Here is a 9779-nt window from a genome sequence, read left to right as displayed (position 1 = left end):
CTGAATCTGAGAATCTAAGACATGTTCATAGGCTCCTGTTTGATTTTTGGGATGAAGTGCATTTATCTGTACTTTAGAAGAAGAAAGAAAGCTAACACTCACTCACACGCACGTACACACGCACACGGCATGAAATATATGGAGCTAAAGCCTTTTAAAAATGACAAGACCAAATCCTTCACGCATGAGTCCCCCCTATTTTTGCATATCATTTATTCATATTCTCATCTTGCTTCTCACCATATGTTTTAAAGGTGAAGGTGTAGAAGTGTTTCAGGGGATTAAAAAGTTAGGGACATGACAACAATAACCAAAGTTCTCCTGAGACCCTGTAGACCTTCAGATTATTCAGTAATAGATTTGGAACTGCCCAGTGTTTAATAATAATTATTATTATTAATTATAATTATATATATATATATATATTATATATATATAATTATATAATATATAATTCACAACACAATTAATTCTCCTAATGATTAGCATCAAACAAAGCAACATGTAATAATAAGTGGTCAAATTGCAATTTGCATGATGCTTTAAAGTCATATTTTCAGTCATGAAATGTTATGAATCCTGTTTTTTTTCTCTTTTTTTGCTTTCAAAAGTGGGCTAAGTGTTTAAATGTTCAAAGCACACAAGCAGAATCATATTGAGAGCTGAAATAGATAATTTTTCCCCAAAAGACTACAGAATATACACATCATAAATAGACCATATAATACTTGGAAAATGATTGCCAAAGAAATAAAAGTTGTGACATGTAATGAAGTTTTATTTGTAGTCTATGCAACTGTTGGGATGCAATTTTAAAGCATCTTGTTAGATTAGACCTTGTCCACACTATACTGGACGTTTTCTGCACTGCCTGCTCTCCTGTCCACAGGCAAAACTGAGTTTTTCATACCAAACATGGAAGATTTTTAAACATTTTTTTGAAAATGAATAGACCCACGTCTTGTACACTCTGAAATGTTCTAGATAATCAAATATTTTCATGTCAGACAGATATTCTGAATTGACAAATAAGTTGTGAGTAACCATGTTCCAGTTTGACTAGTTTGCACGGCCCTCATTGTAGTCAAGAGGTCACTTAGACAGAACCTGTTAACATGAAATATCCTAAAAGATTTCTACATATCATATCATCTCTGATGTAAAAAAAAATTCAAGAATAGGTAACAAAACAAACACTTTCAGTCTGTAAAGTGTTACAAAAGCGTGTATTTGCTGTTGTAATGTGGCTTACAACAGCACATTACAGTTGTAAGCCACTTTGCTCATGCACTCAATTACAGCGAAGCAGTTTTTAGGTCTGTTTTGCTTTGTCAACTCTTTTTTCCCTTTAAACTTCAAAGGAAGCTCAATAACAGAAACACATAATAGGTGTTTTTCTAGTTTTTATTTTTGTTAATCTTATCTAGCCTAATGTCCTTTAACTGTGCTCTGAATATTCCTCCTGTATTTTTAATGCAGTGAAATTGATGTTATTGCTACCTGCTGGCAGACGGCATGTATTGCAGCATTTTGATTGGAACTCAACAGTGTAGATAATTTTTTAATTGTATAAACATCTGTATCAAAACAGTCTTGTTGGGACTTTTTCTTAACTTAGACAAGAAAATATCAATTAAAGATCTAATCTGTTATTTTGCTTCTAGTTCAATGTGGAACTCAAAGTGAATCGGCATAAACTCTGCTTTTTGAATACAAATATACCTTACGCTAAGTTTTGTTCCCTGAGCTTTTTAAAATACAGTACAGTTAAATTCTTTTCAGATGGAAATTGTAAATACAAGTTATTTATATCTATTTTAAATCTTAATTGCTGCAGGGACTGGAATATGCATATTTACAGAACTTCTTCTCACCCCAGCGTATAAATTTTTCACTCTGATGAAACTAATGAATTGTTCTTTTCGCTCCTAAAATACAGTTTGAATCGGTGGTAAGGTGGAAAAGAACAGTGAAAGGTGATCTTTCTTAAGAATGTCAATGCAGCAGTCTTGTTTAACAAGATGAAGCATCAATATTTCAAAAAGCAAGCTTTCAAAAGTAAATGCTGAAGGTAAAAGCCTACATTTTTTAGGCCCCTCGAGCAAACAGACATGGGCCTAGATAAGAAAAGAGGGCGGGCTTTCTTCACACCTAATGCACAGTGGAAAAATGCCTCAGTTTTGATGGAAAAAAATAACTTTTATGTTCTTTTTATTTACAGATGAATGGATGGAAGAACAATAGTTTATTTCTGGATGTAAAAGTGTCTCATAAGCCCCACTTCAATTCTTCACCACTTCAAAAAAAAAGAAAGAAAAAAAGTGAGCCATACACATGTGCGCTTCAACATATTTCATTTTGATTCTATCACATGGCAACCGTGTGCACGCAGTGTGGCGCGCGGGGAGCGAGCTTGTAGAGTTTGATGTTTCCCTTTCTTTGCCATCATGAATATTTGATTCCACCCAGAAGGTTCCATCCAAGAGGAAAAGCAAGAAACACAGCACGAACAACAACTTTCAACACCAGAGATGGTAGCAGCCGCTATAAACATGCAACTAATCATCAACAGCCGCACAGAGGCAAGGCGAACGCCGAGCTTTCTCTTTCTTGTTTATGACAGGGTCACAAAAGGATGCAAAATGAAAGCAGCAACAGAAAAAAAGAAATCCTTTTTTTTTTTTTTTTTTGAGGGTCACTGACAGAAATACTAAAATGGATGCTTTGAAGTCTCTAAAACGGAACAGAGACCTGTCGTGATTAAATTGTCTGTAAACATGCACCAACAAAATGGAGACAAATGAAGAGGTGAGAAAAAAGATGAAAGAAAAAACAAATTGCGTGCAGACGGCAAAGACAGAGAGCATAACAGACATTGGCAAATGGAGCTTTAATCGCTAAAGCACAACATGTGGAAATAAACGAGAACATGTGCATAGCAACACGTATGAAAATATCCGTGTTTCTGAAAGACTGAGAATGCGGAGGCACAGGTGCAAGTTTGAGTTAAGTTTCTGCTGTTCCAGTGGGTGAGTCCTTGCTGACTGTGTTTACAGGTTTATTGTCCTTGAAGGAAATAAGCTGAGAAAGCTCCATGGAGTGATTGCAGAGCTGCGGATATGAATGACATAATGGGTTTTGAAGGAGAGTTTAGGAAGTGAGAGGAACCTTTAAAAAAAAAGGGAGAAAAAATGGGAGGGAAAAGATATTACTTTATTAGAAGTCACAGAGATAAATGTATAACTCTTCTTTTTGTTGTTGTTTACTGCTGACATTTATGTTCACCTCTTGAAATGACAGCTGATATAATCAAACGTTGCCAAATAAACTGTGTTATTTTTTGTGCTTAGCTGTGACAGGCACCTCTGTATCAGACTTATGTAACCAGTGAAAATAGAGGAAGCTATACCAAAGGTGGCTTATTTCTATATTCAAAGTGCTTTACAGGAAAAATGTGAAAATGTCAGCAATTAAGCAAATGAAAAGCTTAAATTTAATTGAAGTAAACTCAGTGGAAATTGTTTATTCAAGCTTCATAATAAACCTTATATATATATATATATATATATATATATATATATATATATATATATATATACAGTACAGACCAAAAGTTTGGACACACCTTTCTAATTGAATGGGTTTTTTTTATTTTCATGACTATTTATAAGGCAAGAAATCCCACTTATTAACCTGACAGGGCAGGTTGACCTATGAAGTGAAAACCATTTCAGGTGACTACCTTTTGAAGCTCAGCAAGAAAATGCAGAGTGTGTGCAAAGCAGTAATCACAGCAAAAGGTTGCTACTTTGAAGAAACTAGAATATAAGGGGTATTTTCAGTTATTTTACACTTTTTTGTTTAGTGCATATTTCCACATGTGTTATTCATAGTTTTGATGCCTTCAGTGTGAATCTACAATGTCAATAGTCATGAAAATAAAGGAAACTCATTGAAACTCATGACCAAAAGTTTGGACACAACTGTGTGTCCAAACTTTTGGTCTGTACTCAGTTCAGACCAAAAGTTTGGACACACTTTCTCATTGAATTCAATGAGAAAGTGTGTCCAAACTTGTTGTAATATTAATGCATTGCAGTTTGGTGGCCAAAAACAGAATGTAAAATTCAACCAGTTTTCCTTTGAGCACATCAAAATCTTGTGCTGTAATAACAACTCAAAGCTTTTTCTGCCAATATGTGATTAAAACTATATTTAGTTAATAATTTACATTTATTTAACCTGCAGGTTGGAGGTTGTTGATAACACTGGGTTACAAAAAAAAAGTTTTTGGAAGTTGTCTGTTTTTTTTTATTGAATTAGGACTATTTTGCACTGCTGAATCCAAAAATGACATCCGTTTTTCTCAATCAGGTCAAGCTTTTATTCTAATTTGATTCAGGGAAATCCAATCTTCTGACTAAATTGGCTACATTTTTATGACATTATCAGGTTATTTCTGTTAACATTTCTCATCCAAAAAAGCTTTTAGGAGAAAAAAAAAGTTTTCTAACAGAGGGTATTGATTAAATGTTACAAACTCGGATTTCTGTAAATTGAATAATGAACACTGACAGGGGTTAGTACATGTAAACTGAACATTACGTCTTCATTGTGTAAAATTCTCCATCTCTTTTATGTCCTGAAGGAGTCTCTCCTCCTGCTCATCACTCATTGAGCTCAGATTCTCAGGAAACCGATCCATACGTGAGAACAAGTCATGCATTTCAATGCTCATGTTGCGGCCTTAGCTCAGAAAGTTGACCTGATGGAGCAAAACCAATGTAATTTTTGGATTCAGCACATCAAAATTACCCCAAAACAGCTGAAAAACGCCCAAACATTTTTTTTGGACTGCTGACCAGTGTTATAACTGCTCTTAAACTTTCTTTAAAAATCCTAGAAATGCATGCTGGTCAACTGTTGGATAAAGGATATTACATACGGCACTAGACTTGACACAATGTGGTCCATATGTTTTGAGGAAACAGTTGTAACCATGACAGGAAACATGGAACTTTACTTATTCCACATTTCAACTGCATCAAAAATATGTTCCAGTGTGCTTTGCCAGGTTGATCTGAATCAGCTGACGGCGTGTTTGCATGTGTGCGCCAAAGTGTACTTCCTGTGGTGTCCTAGTTTTTGCCCAGCACTCTCTGGGGTCAAGTAAGGAGCAAACCTTCCGCACTGCTAACAGAAGAATCATACCCACAGGCATGCTCAGAGACATGCGTATATGCACAGACAAAACACACGCTTGCACAAAACAAGACTTGCACACAACTATTATAAATTCTGACTGGTCGTGCTGTCAGGATACATCTTCATAGTTGCAATAACAGCAGCAGCATCTTCCACAGATACTGCAAGCAAAGTATAAAAGAACGGCATTTATTCCACTCGTGAAACGATCCATATTTGGTTGTTTCCCGAATTAATGCACAATTCATTGGTCTGAGACGTCTAAGACGTGCTGCAAACATGCCGGACGCACAGTCAGAGGACTACACCGTGTCACATATCATCAGCACAGACAATTCTGCATACGATGACGCAGCCAAAACGGACACCACCACTGGCAGGCATGTTGTTGCCAAACATCTCCACGTAGAAAACACACACACACACACACACGCACACGCACAATTTAATGCGAGCAAGGAGCAGACATCATGGAACCTGACGTGGGCCGGGGGTTTTCATCTGATTGGCCGTCAAATGCACTCTGGTTGTCTTGACAACGGTTGTCCCTGCAGGACAGTGGCAGCCTGAGCTCTGCATGGAACCAAGCTGTGACACTGACGGGGGAGCTGGAAACTTTTTAAGCCTCTGTGAGGATTTCACTCCATGAAATTCACTTAGATTTGCATCCTCAGTCTCCCCCTGCCTTAAATATAGAAGATAATTGTGTGAACTACTGAATCATAAACGCCGTTAGACTTTTGATACTGCAATTTGCGTCGCTTTAATAGGACTGCAAATACAACGCTTCAAGAGAGATTTATTCACCTTGACCTTTTTCGTGTTTTGTCACATTACAACCACAATGTTGGATGTATTTCATAGGCTTTCTATGTAATGGACCTGAGAGGAGTGTGAGGTCCATCCGTTCTTCTTTTGGGGTATTTCTCTACCAGCAATGCACACATTAAGACTACAATTTCCCCCATAATTATTAGTAACTCAGATTCAATGAGAGGTGACGGAAAATGCTTGTAAAGAGCTTCTCAACTGGGTTGGACTCTGGATTTTTGCTGGACAATTAAAGCACATGAAACTATAAGTTTGGAGTTGTTTTCCTACCACAATGCAAACTCCATGCCCCAGTTTTAAGTCTTTTGCAGCGTGTAATTAATTTTCATCCAGGATTGACCTATATTTAGCACTATTTTCTTTCTATCATCTCTTATTAGATTTTCTGTCCCACAAGATGATGCAACAACAACCATGTTTAATCACTGGGATGGTTGATCAGGTTGTTAACAGTGTTAGTGTTTTTTTTTTGTTTTGCCAAAGACAACAATTTGTATGTAGGGCAAACATTTTAATCATAACTTTGGTGTCTTCTTAGCAGATCACCTGCTGTGTCCCTTACGTGGCTTCTGTGAAACTACACAAATGAGTTCTTATTACCGCTGGCTCCCTGCAGCTCAGAGAATAAGCTTTGAAATACTTCTGACATTTATAAATCAGTGCATTACATTACAGACCTGTAGTCGTATCAACTTTTCAGACCACTCACGCCTTCTGTTTCATGTCTACCCTGCATCCCCAGAATCAGAATCAAACATAGAGAAGCAGCATTCAGTTTTTATGCTCCACTAATCTGGAACAAACTTCAAGAAAAGTGCAGAACAGCCAAAAAAACTGAGTCCGTGTAAATCAAGGTGCCTATTTGGAGCTGCTTTGAACTGGAACTTCAGATTTAAATCACACTGTTCTCCATTGAGCAACAGAAATCCTTTACTTCTCTGATTAATGTTCACCTCACCTACTCTGTCAGATTAGGTGACAATTCATCTCATAGTTGCTGTATAGTTCTTCTGTACTTTTTCCTGATTCTTAAAGAGAGACTGAATAATGTTCCATCAGATATTCCAACATGCAGTTTTAAGACTTAAACCTAGTTTTAACTTTCTCCACAATATTTTCCTGAACACTCTCTGCACTTTTTAGATTTTTTTTTTTTAAAAAAGAGGTTGAAACTGTTCATTATTTTCTTTTGCTTCATAATTATGTGCTATTTTTTTCAGTTTATGGCATTAAGTTATTAAGTTCTTTCTAATAGAAAAACAAAGACCTAGAGTTTAAGTTATTCCTTAAAAAAAAGAATGACATAGTGCACATGTGTCAAACTCAAGGCCCGCGGGCCACATGTGGCCCGCTACGTCATTTTATGTGGCCCTCTCCCCCCCACCACCGTTTTACAGCCCCATGGGCTCTTTGCACCTGCCGCGCTGACGTCACAACCGCATGCGCAAATGCGGCTCTCTTTTTTCCGCTTTGAGTTACCATGACAGCTAGAAAAGACAAAGTCGTATTTCAGACGCAAATAAAACAATACTATGAACATTGCTGTCTTCCTAATATAATGGGCTTTTAAGTTTTCATGGATTTCCAAGCGGTCCTGAATTAAGAAGACGGTGGCTTGTAAATATTCGTCGCTACCAGTTAAAGCTAACGCTGCACAGCAAAGTTTACAGCCTTCACGTCACTCCGGATCAGCTTCTTCAGCCTAAAGAAGGTAAAGGAGCCTCCTGTGTTATTTCCATGTAATCACTTCTGTATTCAGCCTGAAAGAGCGAGTTTATGGGAACGAGAGAGCAGACCAGAGCCAGATAGCTGAGCAACTGATCCGCCTGTACACACTGCTGTAAACACCGTCCTGCTTCACAAGAAGCATGCAAAAACATGTGGCCCTCTACCCCCACCACCGTTTTACAGCCTCATTGATTGACTTAAAATAGGTTTTGAGCACGAATTGACTACAAACTACATCTCCCATAATGCCTTCCGATTGTTACCAGCCAACATTACGGCTTCTCGCCACTAGAGTGCAGCAGAGTCACCTCAAGCTGATTATTAATTTTCCCAGCGAATAAAACTGAAACATCGACAAGCTAACAAGCTAAAGAGCGAAGTCCCGTGATGTTTCAATCGAGGACTTTTACCGTCTCCTGCCCCCTGATTTGATGCCACAGCTTCGACTCCATGCAGCTCGTGTTTTTTGTCCATGTTTGGAAGCACCTATCTGTGCGAACAGATGTTTTCAATAATGAATTTAAACAAGACCAAGCACAGATCGCGCATTACTGACGAAAACCTACACGCCGTTTTGCGGATTGCCACAGAATAGAACTAAAACCAGACATGGACGAACTGACCAGGGGAAAACGGTGCCAGACATCCGGCCAGAAAACATTGGTAAGCACGAACAAACTGAATTTAAATAGAATGAATGTAAAACCAAAACTCAGTATACTGGAATATGCATATAGTTTATTGATTTTGCTTGTGTTTTACAGAACACAACACAATGAGGATGTGTGTGAGTTGGTAACAGGGTGAAGAGCTTTGTGTTCAATTACAGGCAACATCACCTCATTGTTTTGTTCTTATGTGAAATACATGTTCGTTGTGTAATAAATAACGAAAACGTTTGTGAATGAAGTTGAGAGTTAATATCAAAACTTGTTTTTATTCTTTGTCTGCTTATCTTCAAAGCAGACAAAGATTAATTTTCCCAGCGAATAAAACTGAAACATCGACAAGCTAACGAGCTAAAGAGCGAAGTTTAGCTGAGCAGTTTAAAAATACTGAGCACATTTTTAAACTGCTCAGTTTAAAAATATTGTAATTTTTAAACTGAGCAGTAATTTTACATCCATGCAAACTCCAATGTAATATTTAAAACTTGAACACATAAAATCAGTTATTTAACAATATGAGGTGTTGTTTAATTTATTTTTAACATTGTATTTTCATACATTTATGCTAGGGTTGCCCAAGTCTAGTTTTCCAGACCTATCACTCTGCAACTTTAGATGCATTCTTTCTCTAACACACCTGGATCATTGACTCATTCATAGGCCTCTACAGAACTGAGTTGCTGCTAATGAGGGAAGTCAACTTTTTGTCCGGGGTATGTTTTAGCAGGGACGCATCTAAAAGTTGCAGTCTGGAGGACTGCACTTGGGCATTCCTGATTTATACCGTCAATGTGGCCCGTTGAGGGTGGCCAATATGTTGAAGTGGCCCTTGGTGAAATTGAGTTTGACACCCCTGACATAGTGTGTTACTTACTTGGTAAGCATTGGAGAGTCAAACCCACAAATGGTGCGTCAGTCCAACTTGACTGATAAGACGTCTTTTCTGGAAATGTCATATTTCTGCCTCCTCCAAAACAGACACAATAAAGCATTTACTTCTTCTGATGCATTTCAACAAACAAAAGTTGTCTATCCATTAAAAACACTCAAAATGAATACAAATATGCTTTCACATGTTAATTATTGATGCAGTCTGAATGAATGTTCAGACTAATTGTGTCCTGCGTACAGGGGGATAACTAACAGTAATACTAGAAGTAGAACAGGTAACATTATTGATAGTTGTGTTATTGAAGTGTACACTGTTTGTGTGTACACTGTGTAATGTTTCTTCTCCATTTCGCTGCAACTTGCCCCATTATAGGTGACTTTGCTGCCTCAGTGTGCGATTCTCCAGCTTGGATAATGAAGCCGCAGGGGAGGCGCATTCAGAGGAGGGTTAAGTCA

Source organism: Xiphophorus hellerii, chromosome 16, assembly GCF_003331165.1.
Source record: "Xiphophorus hellerii strain 12219 chromosome 16, Xiphophorus_hellerii-4.1, whole genome shotgun sequence".
NCBI classification, from domain to species: domain Eukaryota; kingdom Metazoa; phylum Chordata; class Actinopteri; order Cyprinodontiformes; family Poeciliidae; genus Xiphophorus; species Xiphophorus hellerii.
Note: the sequence above shows the minus strand (reverse complement) of the source record.